At 48.6% G+C, this 14,815-nt stretch overlaps 1 protein-coding gene across 3 annotated transcripts in view; it reads right to left on the reverse strand.

Moving 5' to 3' along the window:
- Nucleotides 1-9,601, reverse strand: part of PPARD (peroxisome proliferator activated receptor delta) — a 77,321-nt gene extending 67,720 nt beyond the window's left edge. For 2 of the 3 annotated variants that reach the window (XM_067753222.1, XM_067753223.1), the window contains exons 1-2: nucleotides 9,462-9,601; nucleotides 5,757-5,841 (exon numbers count right to left, since the gene is read on the reverse strand). The gene's annotated coding sequence lies outside the window, so the exon portion shown is untranslated. The remainder of the gene's footprint in view (nucleotides 1-5,756; nucleotides 5,842-9,461) is intronic. The other variant, XM_067753224.1, reaches the window with a different exon arrangement.
- Between the last annotated feature and the right edge of the window lie 5,214 nt (nucleotides 9,602-14,815).

The following is a 14,815-nucleotide window of genomic DNA, read 5'->3' on the forward strand; positions in this document are numbered from 1 at the left end:
GAAGTCAGGCTTTGCAGATGGGGCTTGAAAGAAAAAGAAGGGCAACGCACTGCCTGGAACCCCAGTAACTGTCGAGCAGCAGATGAAGACTCCCGTGCTTAGGCTGGGCTTCCAGTGCCATGGCTCGGTGTCAACCAGGGAGGGAACCAGTGCAGGAAGGCACTTCCTCCTGAGCTCAGCACCCCCAGAGCCTCGGCTCCATGAAACCAGCACTTACCGAGGTGCCTAGATCTCTAAGTCATGACCCCACTCACTGAGCGCTAAGAGTCACACCCAGGTCTGCCCAACACCAACGCAGCTCCTGCGCTTCCCCAGGCATCTTTTCAGACAGAGAAGAGTCACAGAGACAAGGCAGGAGGACGAGGTGCTAAAACCTGGCAGCCAGGGCCCCGGGAACCGCAGAAGCAGCCAGCCCCAAGCTAAGGCTGGAGACCCGCGGAGAGCAGAGGCTTTGTTGGGTCTCAAGCGGCTCCTCCAGCCTCATCCTCCATCACTCTTTTTGCTGTTTTCCCCCTCGATCCCCTTCTTTCCTCCTCTTTATCCCTCTCCCCACCATCCTTTCATTTGTCCCCCTCTTTCTTCTCACTCTTCTCCTCACTTCCTCATGGTCTATGATACTGAAACTGAAGTGTTTTTGAAACACTGCCAGTGGTGTTACAAGAAGCTTTATTTTTCCTACTTTTTATTTGATAAATTATGATTGACTTTTTAATGTGTCTTGACAATAAAACCTAAATTTAGTTGCCTTTTAATTTTTGTGAGCCCTTTTATTTTTGTGAGCCCTCTGGTGTATCAGCATCCCTAAATAACGCGTGTGTGCGTGCGTGTGTTACTCCACCCATGCTCTGGGTACTTAATCAGTATGGCTGACAGTTCAAAATCAATTAATTTTAACAGCAACCAGAGGAACTCAGATTATATACGAGGAAGAATTTCCTCATACTTAGACTACTGCAGTAACCTCCTACCTAACCTCTCTACCTTCATTCTTTCTCCATTTAATCCACCTTTTTGCACTATTAACATAATCACTCCTTGCTCTAAAACCATCAACGGCTACCCACTGCCCAAGGAACACAGAGTATAAATTCCCTCACCTGGCATTAAATGGCTTCTATCAACCTACTAGGAATTTCCTAACAGTGGTTTCCAGGAATGGAAATTGTGAGAAAACACTTTTCTCCTGGAAATATTCATATACAGGCCAGGTTACCTCACGTAAGGGATGCTAAAAAGAAGTAGTAGCTGGTCTCCAAGGAGGCCTCTCTCCCTCCCAGTGAACCATGCCTCTTGTTGTTCATACCCTTATGTAGCCCTCTCCTGAATCTGAGCCGGTCCTATGACCAAGAAAACACAAAGTGACATTGTGTGACTTCCAAGATTAGGCCATAAGAAACCTTGCTATTTATGCCTGGATCTCTCAATACACTCACTCTTGGGATATTTCTGCTCAGAACAGCTGCCATGCTGTGAGAGGCACAAGGCACATGGAGAGGCCACATGTAGGGTACCCTAGTCAACAGCCAGCATCAGTGCCAGCCATGTGAGGGAGCCAGTGTGGACAACCAGCCCAGCTGAGCCTTCAGATGACTCCTGCCCTGGCCTCTACTTGACTACAGCAACATGAAAGACCCCAAGTGAGAACTGCCCAGCTGAGCCCAGTCAACCCACAGAATCATTAAAAATAATAAAGTGCCAATTCCACTTAAGAATGTCCTAGGGGCTTCCCTGGTGGCGCAGTGGTTGAGAGTCCGCCTGCTGATGCAGGGGACATGGGTTCGTGCCCTGGTCCGGGAAGATCCCACATGCCCCGGAGCGGCTGGGCCCGTGAGCCATGGCCGCTGAGCCTGTGTGTCTGGAGCCTGTGCTCCGCAACAGGAGAGGCCACAGCAGTGAGAGGCCCGCGTACAGAAGAAAAAAAAAAAAACAAAGGATGTCCTAGATGAGCCAATAAAAACTAACTTTATTAAATCATGACCCTTGAATACATGTCTTTTATTTTTATTTTATTTATTTATTTTTTGCAGGCCACGCCACACAGCATGTGGGATCTTAGTTTTCCAACCAGGGATTAAACCTGTGCCCCCTGCAGTGGAAGCCCAGAGCCTTAACCACTGGACCACCAAGGAAGTCCCCGGAGTACATGTCTTTTAAATATCCTATGTAACAAAACAAACAGGAGTTCCATGATTGTTTCAAGAAAAAGCAATTGTGCAATTGTTTGAGTTGCAAGCTAAACTAGCCATTTTTTTCATGAAACACCTTTTTTACTTGAAAGAAAAGAATAATAGACAAATTAATTATGATTATTTAGATTGGGTATTTGACAAACTTTCTCTTGGAAATGAATGAAGTGAGACTGTCACTTCAAGAAAAGAAACTAACAGTATGTTACAAACAATAAAAAGCAAGCTTTCAAGAGAAAATTCAAATTATGGAAAACTTGTATCCACCGTTGTGAGCTTCACAGCTTCCCAGTACTTGAAGGCTTTTCTGATGAGAGCAGTGGTCTTAGTATGATTTACTGACATTGTAAAATGAAGCATGTCAACATTTAGATCTATATAACTCAGTAAACCAATTATTTCCCAATGACCAATTCAAAGTAAAAGATCCATTCAAAGTGCCAGATGGGCCAATGGATTATAATGTCACAAAGTATGAAAAGTTTGTTGATAAGATTTCAGACTCCACATTCCAACTAACCTTTAAGAAACTACCACTCATCCAGTTTTGGTATAGTAACAAAGAAAAATATCCACAATTATCTGCAAAAGCTACTAAAATATCCCTCTCCTTCTCAATTACATATCTGTGTGCAGCCAGATTTTCTTCATATCCTTCAGCTAAAACAATGTACTTAAAGAGACTGAACACAGGGTTTCCCTGGTGGCGCAGTGGTTGAGAGTCCGCCTGCCGATGCAGGGGACACAGGTTCGTGCCCCAGTCTGGGAAGATCCCACATGCCGCGGAGCGGCTGGGCCCGTGAGCCATGGCCGCTGAGCCTGCGCGTCCGGAGCCTGTGCTCCGCAACGGGAGAGGCCACGACAGTAAGAGGCCCATGTACCGCAAAAAAAAAAAAGAGAGACTGAACACAGAAACAGTTATGAGAATCCAGTTCTCTTCTATTAAACCAGACATTAGCAAAAATGTAAAACAATGTCACTCCTCTCAACATTTTTGTTTTGGAAAATAGCTATTTTTCATTAAAAATGTCATTTATGATAAATGTAATGGATTTATTATTATATCAAATGAATTCATAAATTTGTAATTTTTAAAACTGCCTCAGTTTTAATTTCTAATACAGTAAACAAAAGTTCTTGAGGTCCTTAACAATTTTTTTGTTTAATAGTTTTTTTAAACAAATTTTTTTATTTTTGGCTGCGTTGGGTCTTCGTTGCTGCGTGCGGGCTTTCTCTACTTGCGGTGAGTGGGGGTTACTCTTTGTTGCGGTGAGCGGGCTTCTCATTGCAGTGGCTTCTCTTGTTGCAGAACATGGGCTTTAGGTGTGCGAGCTCAGTAGTTGTGGCTCTCGGGCTCTAGAGCACAGGCTCAGTAGTTGTGGCACACCCGCTTTGCTGCTCCGTGGCATGTGGCATCTTCCCGGACCAGGGCTTGAACCCGTGTCCCCTGCATTGGCAGGCGGATGCTTAACCACTGTGCCTCCAGGGAAGCCCCCTTAACAGTTTTTAAGAGCATAAAGTTGACTTCAAAATAAACGGGCTTTCTTTCAAGGTGGCCAATCTGACACCCAGTTTCTTCAGGAACAAAGCCAATCCTCAGGGATGACTTGCTCCTATAAATGAGTATCCTTGTACAGCACCATGCTTTTAGTACCCACTGAGTCTCTAATGTCTAAAAAATATTTCTGTGCATATATCTTCTCTCACCAACTAGGTTTCACTCACTTGGGCCATGGGGACAGCCAAGGACTACGTCTGAAACCATCTGTCACAGCACCTGGCCCACAAAAGTGCCTCAGATGGGAAAGACTAAGATGACAACATCAGTTTTTTGAGATTAACACTGAAAAAATCTGATAAAGCTACAGCCTCATCTTTGCCAGTGGAAACTAAGAAAGAAAACTTCTAGCTGGGGCTGGGAGCTCAAAGGTAAGGGATGGACAGGACAACCGACCCTGGACATGGACAATAGGTGCCACTGTGGCTAGCTGCTGCTCAAACAAACGACAAAGCGAATCGAGTCCATGCAGCAGCTCTCCCTACTCAGGGAGAACTTCTCTCTCGTCTCCTCTCAGAGAACCTCAGAAGCCTCCCAAACCCTCCTTCTTCCGCCTTCACATTTCCTTCAGAGGAAAGAACTTGGTATGGGTTTCAGAACAGGAGGGGCCCCCGCCTCAGGCCTTCCTGCAAGATCCACAAACAACCCGACCCCTGCAGACTGACAGACACATGGGCTCAGCACCCTGTTTGGCAACAGGAAAACTCACGGGGTGTTAAAGGCAGAGAAAGGGAAGTGAAGCCCATAAACAGCTAGTAGAACCACTGAGCTTCAGAGACTAAAACAAATCAGAGAGGAGCCCCACGTTTCCCCTGGCCCCCAGCAGGGACCCCACCATGGCCTGGCTTCCCAGATAGTTGGGACAACGAACATCAAATTCCCTGGAGCTCCCCTTCCGAGAGTTTACAAAACCTGCCAGGCATCCTGAGAGCAAACAGGGAAACAGCAATGCAAAGCAGAGAGCATTGTTCTGACTCTCGTGAGGACCCGATATCCCAGCAGAGATGGAAGAAACAATTCCGTGTATCATGCCCAGCACTCTCTCATACGTGCCAGCAAACTACAGACCCATGAGACAGGGACAGAATCTGGTTTTTCACTGTCATCATTTTCCAAGTGCCTAGTAATGTACCTGGCACATAGCAGGCACCCCAAAACATTTGTTATTTAAATGAAAGAAAAAGATGGACACTATCTTTGTGGCCTGGCACCCAAATAATATGGGCAGAGAAGAAAGTCTGTACATTTCTTTCTTTATTTTTAATTTTTTTTTATTTTGCGGTACGCGGGCCTCTCACTGCTGTGGCCTCTCCTGCTGCGGAGCACAGGCTCCGGACGCGCAGGCTCAGCGGCCATGGCTCACAGGCCCAGCCACTCCGCGGCATGTGGGATCTTCCCGGACCGGGGCACGAACCTGTGTCCCCTGCATCGGCAGGCGGACTCTCAACCACTGCGCCACCAGGGAAGCCCCTGTACATTTATTCATTCAACAAATACTTAGCATCTCCTCTGTGCCAGACACTGTCCTAGACACAACAGGACACAAAATAAGTCCCCGCCCTTGTGGAGTCTATGTTTCAGTGGGTGTAAAGGTGAAAATCTTAATGCTCCTCAAAAAAAACCACATAAGCCATAGAATCAATAATTATTTAAGGGCTTCCCTGGTGGCGCAGTGCTTGAGAATCTGCCTGCCAATGCAGGGGACATGGGTTCGTGCCCCGGTCCGGGAAGATCCCACATGCCGCGGAGCGGCTGGGCCCGTGAGCCATGGCCGCTGAGCCTGCGCGTCCGGAGCCTGTGCTCCACAACGGGAGAGACCACAACAGTGAGAGGCCCGCATACCGCAAAAAAAAAAAAAAAAAAAAATAATTATTTAATAAGTTCCCACTATGTGCAAGTACCAGATGCAGTGACAGGCTCCTGGGATCTGGGACTCAGCGCTAGTGAAACCATTTCATCTGAGATGTGTCCGTCAGTTGTCAGAGGCCCCTGGGTAAGGAAAATGGGATTACCTCTTTGGTGCATCTGTCCTCATCTGTCGGTGAACAGAAGCCACTGCGTGAGTACCACGTGCATACCCCAAAACACCATGCAACGCTGCGGGATAGAAAGAAAGCCAACATCTTTAGCTGAGAGGCACCAGGGGTCAGAAAAGCAGCTCTGATACATTATAATTAAACATCAGGGCTCAGAGAGTGCTCCTAAGGCAAGCTGGCTCCTCCTCTGTCCCTCACCCCCGCTCCCCCCACCGCCCCAGATGTTGTGATTCTGAGCCTGAGTCAGCAAATATTTCCCAACCCTGGAAGTAGTCTGCTTACTTCCAAGTAAGCAGACACCGGCTTTGCTGATTCTATCAGCATGGGGCAGGAAGAGCTGGCAAGGTGAAGAAGAAGCCGGAGCCCAACACCCCCCCACAGGTGGCAGCTCCTAAATGCAGACGCCCTGAGTCATGCTCGATTCTTTGAACAAAGCCCAGTAGAGACGGCACTGGAGTCACACCCTAATCACCAGCCTCTGAGCTGTGAAGGCCAAGAACCATATGTCAAGGAAGAAGACCCACATATCTGAAACCTGATACAAGGGGCCATTTCCTCCCTGCCAGGCTCAAGCAAGTGCCTAGCTCTCCTGAGACCACAGAACTCAGCTGCAAGTGGCTCCTCGCTCTGGATCCAAAGGCACAGAGGAGGGCCTGTAGTTTAGCTTCCCAGTCCGCAGGTAACACCCTAAGAGGTGGGCCTCTGTATTTGGTGACAGACTACAGCTGAAGCCTTTAGAAGCGACAGGGCCAGCCCCTCCGGAGAGAAGCTGCGCCATCCCAGGACATGCCAGGAGCCATGGGCCCTGAGGACAGCTTGCACAACAGCCAGGACATCTGCATTCTATCCAAGGAAGAGGCCTACCAGCTTCCCAGGCCAGTGCCCGACAATGGCTGTCCTCTCACCAGGCCCTGGGGGATGGGGTCTGAGGGACCACAGGTGAGGCTGGAAGGCTGAGTGAGGGCAATTCTTCCTGAGTGGATGGAGGCACACACCAAAGGAGGAGGAAAGCAAGGAGAAAGGCAGCCAAACAAACGAGTGGTTCGTTAAACTAAGGACTTAATGGGCTACACCATCTGTAGGATAATGTCAGGGGCCTGTCTGCCCACCCCTTTGAAAAAGAGAGGCAGACTGACCCAAGCTCTGCCAACGTCACCGAATGGGCACTTGGTAATTGATGATCATGACTACCCACATGGAAGATGACGCGGTGGACAAACTGCAAGAAGCTATCTGGCCAGAGCTTCTGGTGAACAAGCTGCTCTCCAAGGCCTGGGCCTGACATCCTCTCAAGCCCTTCTCACCTGCTGCCTCAGTAGAGAGCGCTATCAATGGGTAAGCAGACAGAGGAGTAGCAAACGGCTCCAAAGAGTCAGGTAAAGTCCTGGGGAGCCACAGGCTGGACTAAATCACCACCAAATACACAACCCCAACTTCATCAGAATGACCCATTAAAGCCCCAAAGGGATGTTTTCCATTGGAACAAGGAACCCCTTTTGGTCCAGTCTGCCCTATTCCCCCCACCGCCCAAGTGCTGCTTGGGAGAGGACTCAGAGGATTAGTGGAGAGGGCACTGGCTCAGCCATCCACGACCCTACTCCTTTCACAGAAAAGGGTCTGTGCACAAGAGGGTTCCAAAACTGTAAAGTCTGGTCTGGTTGTTTCAGTTGGCTCTCCACCACAGTTCCTGAAGGCTGCCAATTCTGTCCAATTCTGGCTCAAAGACAGAGAGCACGATCCTCAAAAGAGGAGACCTAGAAACCTGGAGCCCGGTGAAACAACAGGCCTTCATTTCTGAACTGAGAGTGGGTCACGCTTTCAGAATCCTCCAAAATCAGATTGGGCAGAAATATAGGATATGTTATTTCCTGAAGATCTCTCTAGGGGACCAACGCCAAATAAAGGAGCTCAAATTGAACGCATCTGTAAAGAACTTTCAGTCTGGCAAGAAGGTTAAAGATCCAGAAGCACCGTGAAGGTGGTGGGTTCTCTAGCCACAAAGAGGATGATCTCTGTGACTGGAAGCAACTCAAGTTCCTGACACCATCTTCCTAATGCAGCCCCACAACCTGTCCAGGCAGATACTGAGTGGCTACGCCTGGGCAAAGGGAACAGGACTTCAGTGTCAGCCTCTCTCTCTTAGAGCCACAGGAAATGAAGCTCCCAAGGAAAACAGAGGGAGAAGAACCTTCAAGAGAACCTGCTCAGTTATCGACATCAGAAGCCCCAGACACATTCAGAGATGCATGAGGGAAAAATCAGCAGGTGGTTCGAGTCACCAATAACTAAAAGGGACAGCTACCTGCCAGCCCCAGGGCTATCAGGCTGGCAATCTATTTAAAAACTCAAACAGGAAAAAAAATGTTCTGGAGCCAGTACAGAGGAAAAGGTTGAGGACCACAGGCATTCTCTGGGGCATAGATTCTGGAGACTTCTCTTAGCTCTCTGAGATAGGGCATAGGGTAGAGGGTGGGAATCAGGGCAGAGATAGGCTGAGGTATCATGGTTTAAAGATGTACAGTATATCCAGAGTGTAAAGCCACAAAGCCCTGTTTCCTGGAAGGGGAAAAGAGTTGGATGAGGCCTCCAGCTATCCCTGGCATACACCCAATTCAGCGGCTGGTCTCTCCTCAAAGGTTCCTGGAAGTCAACAGACCCATAAAGGAGAAGTACGAAAGCTGAGATTGGAAGAATGGTCTACAAATTGGACATTATCCCTGATGCAACACCCCAGTAAATTCTCCCACACAAACATTACCTGCTATTTACCTCAGACATTCAGCGCCTTACTTCAATCAGGGGCTGAACACCCACACGCCCACTCCACAGGTATCTCAACTGCGGGTCATGGGAAAGCAAAGTAGTGTCTGCAGCTAATGCTTCTCCCAGAAGCAGAGGCAAGGAACTGGGAAGGAAGGGGAGGTGGATGACAGGAATGCAGAGGGCATGGCTGATTGGAAAGAAATCAGAGAGTGGGGCAAAAACAGGGCTTCTGGGGGGAACCTGGGTAGGAGGGGCTTAGGTAGACAGGGATTGCAGGCACGGGCTGAAAAAGCCCGGTAACACCGCGAGGAAGATGGTGGGGGGGGGGGGTGATACTGAGAGGGGCCAGGCAACGCGGGAAGGAGAGAACAGGGATGGGAAAAGAGAGAGAAGACACAGGTCAAGGTTGGGAAGACGAAGACAGGAGACAAGGATAACGAGGGGGACAGAGAAGATCTCCAAGGAGACCCTGGGTAGAGAGAGCAATGAATTTGAGGACACCAGAGAAGATATGAAAGAAGAGATCAGAGACAAGGGTGGGTAGTGGGAGAGGACCTAGAGCCTGGGATGGGGCTCTCAGAACACAGAAGTGGGAGGAGACGGAGACACGAGGCCCAAAAGGGGGCACAGAGTCTGGGGGTTGGGGGGAGGCCTGTGGTTCGGGCTCAAATATTGATAGGCGTCCAAAGGCTGGGGGAGCAGGAGAAGCGGGGCGGGGTGCCAGGAGAGCAACGGACGACCGCGACCCGCCCGGGCCAGAGCGACAGGAAGCGGCAGCCGCTCCGTCAGCCGACCCCTGCGACTCTCCCCACTCCACTCCCCGCCGGGCCTTCCGCCCCAGCCGCGTTGCCCGCCTCAGCCCGGGCCCGCTGCTTCCCTCCGCTGCTTGCCTACCCGCTTCCCCGGACCCGGACTGACCTGTTCTGGCTGCCCTCCGCGCCACCGCCGCCGTCCCGCAGGCTCCGTAGGATCCTTCGGCTCCTGCCAAAACTTTTCCCATTAATCCCCAGATCCGCGGCGGCCGCGGCGGCCGCGGCGTCACACGCTGCGCCGCCTGGCCCCGCCCCACAAGAGTGACGTCACCGCGCAGCTCCTCCCCTCCCCTCTCCACGCCCCCTTCCGCCCCGGTCGCGGCCAATCACCGCGCCTCCTAGAGTCGCCCCTGATTCTGCCACTCCGCCCACCAGCACGCTGACCCGGGCTCGCCTGCAGCGTCCTCTGGTGCGGGACGAGGGCGCAGCAGCTCAAGGAGGAGCTGGGGAGGAAGCTCCAGGGCCAGTAAAGCAAGTCTGGCAAGTATCACAAAAGAGAATTTAAAGCTGGAAGGGAACTTAGAGATCATCTCGTACAGTCTCATCAAACTTCCAGTGAAGACACTGTCCCAGAAAAGGTGCGTGACTTGCAGTGAGAAGCAATGCTGAGGTTAGAACCTGGATATCCAAATTCCACTGGAAAAGACTGTGCTCCCTGTAATTTTCACAAAAGGGCCTTGCTCCCTCAAGAGGCTTCTGCAACTAGAAATTTATGGTTCTGGATTTCTTACCTATCTTCCTATTTATCTAATACACTTGCCCACCTAAATGGGGAGCACCCTCCTTACCGTTGTAGAAAATTCTGTTCTCGCTTCTTAACCCAGGTCTTTAGGACCTGGAGGAGACGTGTTATTCCAACCTTCAGATATACCATAAAAAGGTACCCAGCAGCTGGAGGGCAGTATGGGAGAAGAAGATGGGTTTGCCATCTGGCAATGAACAAAACTTGATCAATGGGTATTGGTGTATGATCAATGGGTAACTTCCTCCTTTCCATCATCTTTAAAATAAAGATTACCTCTCCCCCTCTCCTACACTCCTAGATATCTGGATAGTAGAACTACGAGTGCTTTTTTTTTTCTTTCTGCTTCTTTTTTTTCTACTTTTTGAAATGAATGTGCAGTACTTTTTTTTTTTTGCTGCAGCATGTGGGGATCTTAATTCCCCTACCAGGGACCATAACCCCTGCAGTGGCAGAGTCCTAACCACTGGACTGACAGGGAATTCCCGGCGCAGTACTTTTGTAATTCAGATGTCAACCTCCTTGCCTTTGAGATGGAAGAAAAAATGGATTGTGGAAGTCAAAGCCATCCCTAAGATTTCTGCAAATTTCTCAGGGATTTATATTCTCCTAAATCTCTCTGCCTCCAGGCTCCAGCTTCTGCCAGGCTGTCGCAGTCACACAGTTCAGAAATGTAGAGATGAAACTCAGCCCTTCCTGAGGACTGCCCACACTTCTTCCCACACAAAACATTCATGGGTATAGATGTTATGATGCTCTGGGCCCTGGGGAAGGGTCACGTGATGCATTGCAAACAGTTTAAACTCACACAGCTGACATTTTTTTAAAGTCCTTTCTGCACTGGCGGCGTTGAGGTTTTCTGACTGGCTGTTCACTCCTTAGAGCCTGGTCTTTTCCCAAATTACTACCTCTCCTCCCTGCCCCACCATTCTCTCCTCTATCCCATTCTCTCCAGAGAGAAAACAAATCCTTCCCGCTTTCCGGGCACATCTCTTCATTGCTAGAGTTCCTGCCAACACTCATGCCCTAGAGATTTCACTTTCTCCTCCCTAAAAGTCTCATTTCCCCTAATAAAGACAGCTCCTTCCCTAAAAGAAATTCTGGGAGCACTGTTAAAATACTACATTTTTCAGCTCATTTCATTTTCATATTAAACGGATATATAAAAATATGTACATATATTTTATTTTATTTTTATTTTTGCGGTACGTGGGCCTCTCACTTCTGTGGCCTCTCCCATTGCGGAGCACAGGCTCTGGACGCGCAGGCTCAGCGGCCATGGCTCACGGGCCTAGCCGCTCCGCGGCATGTGGGATCTTCCCGGGCCGGGCACGAACCCATGTCCCCTGCATCGGCAGCCGGACTCCCAACCACTGCGCCACCAGGGAAGCCCTATACATATATTTTAAACTTAAATCAGTTAGTTTCTATTACTTGAATCTAAAACAGACTAACACAGCTTCCCCAAATCTTCATTTTGACTAGATTTGCCCACAGGCACAGCTCACAGTGGGAAAAGTTGGTCCCTGCCAAGCCTCTGCAACCCTTTTCAGACCAGCCAGAGAGCTCAGCTACCAAAACCTGCTCGGATGCCCAATTACAGTGTAACTGAACAATAACTTACAGTGTAGAATAAGGCTAGACCAGCTTTGAATTAGATCCGGTCTCCTCCACAGCCATTTCAAGCTCCAGCCAGCTGGTGGAGGCCTCCTTAGCCTCCTGAGAACGGCCTCCTCAGCGTTCCTCTTCCTCACCCTCTCACCTACAGCAGGGACCAGAGAGGCAACTTTCAGCTGGCACCTCTTTGGCCTGGATAGACACTGGTCTTGAGGAGGAGGCGCCTTGCATATCCTGGCAACAGTTTGCAACAAACCACTTGCATTCCAGCCAGTTGCCCAACCTCCCCAACCCTCACGGGTGACCTGGGGCCACAGTGGCTGTATTTTCCACATGGCCCCCAGAGCTTATAGGGATCTATGAAGGTATCAGAGACTGGATACACTCTCCTTTGTCCAGGATGTTTGTAAGGACAAAGGAGTTCTTTTATAACCCTGGAATTAAAAGACTGCAGGGCTTCCCTGGTGGTGTAGTGGTTGAGAGGCCACCTGCCGATGCAGGGGACGCGGGTTTGTGTCCCGATCCGGGAAGATCCCACATGCCGTGGAGCGGCTGGGCCCATGAGCCATGGCCACTGAGCCTGCGCGTCCGGAGCCTGTGCTCCGCAACAGGAGAGGCCACAGCAGTGAGAGGCCCGCGTACCGCAAAAAAAAAAAAAAAAAAAAGATGGCAAAATATCTTCTGCACCCGATAATGTCCCACCAGACTGACAGCTTCTCATGCCAGTCCTGATGTGGATTCAGGGTGAGCTTCCTTTCACTGTCACACTGCAACCAGCAATACCTCCTGTGTCCCATCATAGAATGTTAAAAAGCCTGGAATGGACCCCATTTACAGATGAGGAAACCAAGACTTAGGAATTGGCTTGCCACCTCAAGTTTAAACACTACCTGGCTTCCAAGAATGTCTCTAATCAGGCCTCATTCTACCTCATAGTTAGTAGTCCTCAAAATTTTTGCCCCGCTACCCCTAAAAGAATATATAAGAACTAATGCAGCTCCTTGTACATTTTTAAGGTGACATCTAATATATTTCATATTAGTTTAAAACTTAGTAGTTGCAGAGTATGGATGTAATTTCTACTATTTTATAAACATTAATATTTTAATATAAAACTACTATATTACCCTTTTAAATGTATTGACTAAGACTCAGAACCCATAGAGATTTGATGTTCACCATCATCCATCTTAAAAATACATGAACAGGGCTTCCCTGGTGGCGCAGTGGTTAAGAATCCACCTGCCAATGCAGGGGACATGGGTGTGAGCCCTGGTCCGGGAAGATCCCACGTGCCGCGGAGCAGCTAAGCCCGAGCACCACAACTACTGAGCCTGCGTGCTGCAACTACTGAAGCCCACATGCCTAGAGCCTGTGCTCCGCAACAAGAGAAGACACCGCAATGAGAAGCCCACGCACCGCAACAAACACTAGCCCCTGCTCGCCGCAGCTAGAGAAACCCCACGGACAGCAACGAAGACCCAGTGCAGCCAAAGATAAATAAATAAAAATAAATAAATAAATGTATTTAAAAAATACATGAACAAATAGATAAACCTACTGTATAGCACAGGGAACTATATTCAATATCTTGTAATAACCTATAATGGAAAATAATCTGAAAAAGAATATATATAACTGAATCACTTTGCTGTACACCTGAAAGTAATACAACATTGTAAATTAATTATACTTCATTTTTTAAAAAATTTTTATTTATTTTTGGCTGCGTTGGGTCTTCGTTGCTGCGCGCGGACTTTCTCTAGTTGCGGTGAGCGGGGGCTACTCTTCCTTGCGGTGTGTGGGCTTCTCATTGCGGTGCCTTCTCTTGTCACGGAGCATGGGCTCTAGGCACGTGGGCGCTCACGGGCTCTAGAGCACAGGCTGAGTAGTTGTGGTGCATGGGCTTAGTTGCTCCGCGGCATGTGGGATCTTCCCGGACCAGGGCTCGCACCTGTGACCCTGCATTGGCAGACAGATTCTTAACCACTGAGCCACCAGCGAAGCCCCTCCTTCCAAGTTTTGAAAGCAAAGATTTGGAAACCTGCTGACTTGAAAACGAAAGGAATTTTTTGTCTGACTTTTGAGCCATTCACTTTCTCAGCACCCACAGTCCTACACTAGCATTTCGAATCGTTGCTATGTTTAGTGTTTCAGGAATTTGACCCCTCTGGATTGTCCACTCCTAAAAGATACTGGATGGGTGAGTGGTGAACCTTGCTTGCCACTGCAAGTAGAGGAGGTGGAACTGTGAAGGAAGAAAGCAGCTTTGGTAAAGAGAACACTTGGAAGTTGAGGATCTGTGAATTGATTTTCTTAAAACTCCTCATACCTTAGAGATACCCCACTCCAATTAGAGAACCCTTGATCTTCCCATTCAATATCCAGAATCCAGACTTCTTGTGCCCATAAATGTGCTATGCTTCTTTCTATCAATACTTGCATTGTTCCCATGTTCTCTACTCTCCTTCCTTTTTAATAAGGGAATTCCCTGTCGGTCCAGTGGTTTGGACTCAGTGCTATCCCTGCCAGGGCCCCGAGTTCGGTCCCTGGTTGGGGAACTAGGATCCTGCAAGCCGTATGGCCAAAAAAAAAAAAGTCTTTAAGGGCCTATCAAATCCCACCTCACACCTAACACTTGGTTTTTTCTGAATTCCTGCCACACTTAGAATTTGAACCTTACTTTCCATCCCTGAAATATGCATCATGTTATCCTGGCAGCTTCATGACACTTTAAATAGACTGTAGTGAAGTTCATTGCTATAGAGTTTGGTGTACTTGCAAAAGACATGAATTTTGATACCAGATAACATATAAGCTTCAGGAGGGCAGGGATTCTGTTCATTTTGTTCTGTGCCATATAGCCAGCACCTAGCCCCATACCTGGCTTATAATAAAAGCTTAATAAATAATTTGTTAAATAGGACTTCCCTGGTGGTCCAGTTGTTAAGACTCCCTGCTTCCACTTTGGGCACGGGTTTAATCTCTGGTCAGGGAAATAGGATCCACATACTGTGCAGCCAAAAAAAAAAAAAAAAATTTGTTGAATAAAGGAATGGTATTGAGTGGGAATCCCAACTGCTTCATCACTTTTAAGCTGA

Source organism: Pseudorca crassidens, chromosome 10 (assembly GCF_039906515.1).
Source record: "Pseudorca crassidens isolate mPseCra1 chromosome 10, mPseCra1.hap1, whole genome shotgun sequence".
In the NCBI taxonomy this organism is placed as follows: domain Eukaryota; kingdom Metazoa; phylum Chordata; class Mammalia; order Artiodactyla; family Delphinidae; genus Pseudorca; species Pseudorca crassidens.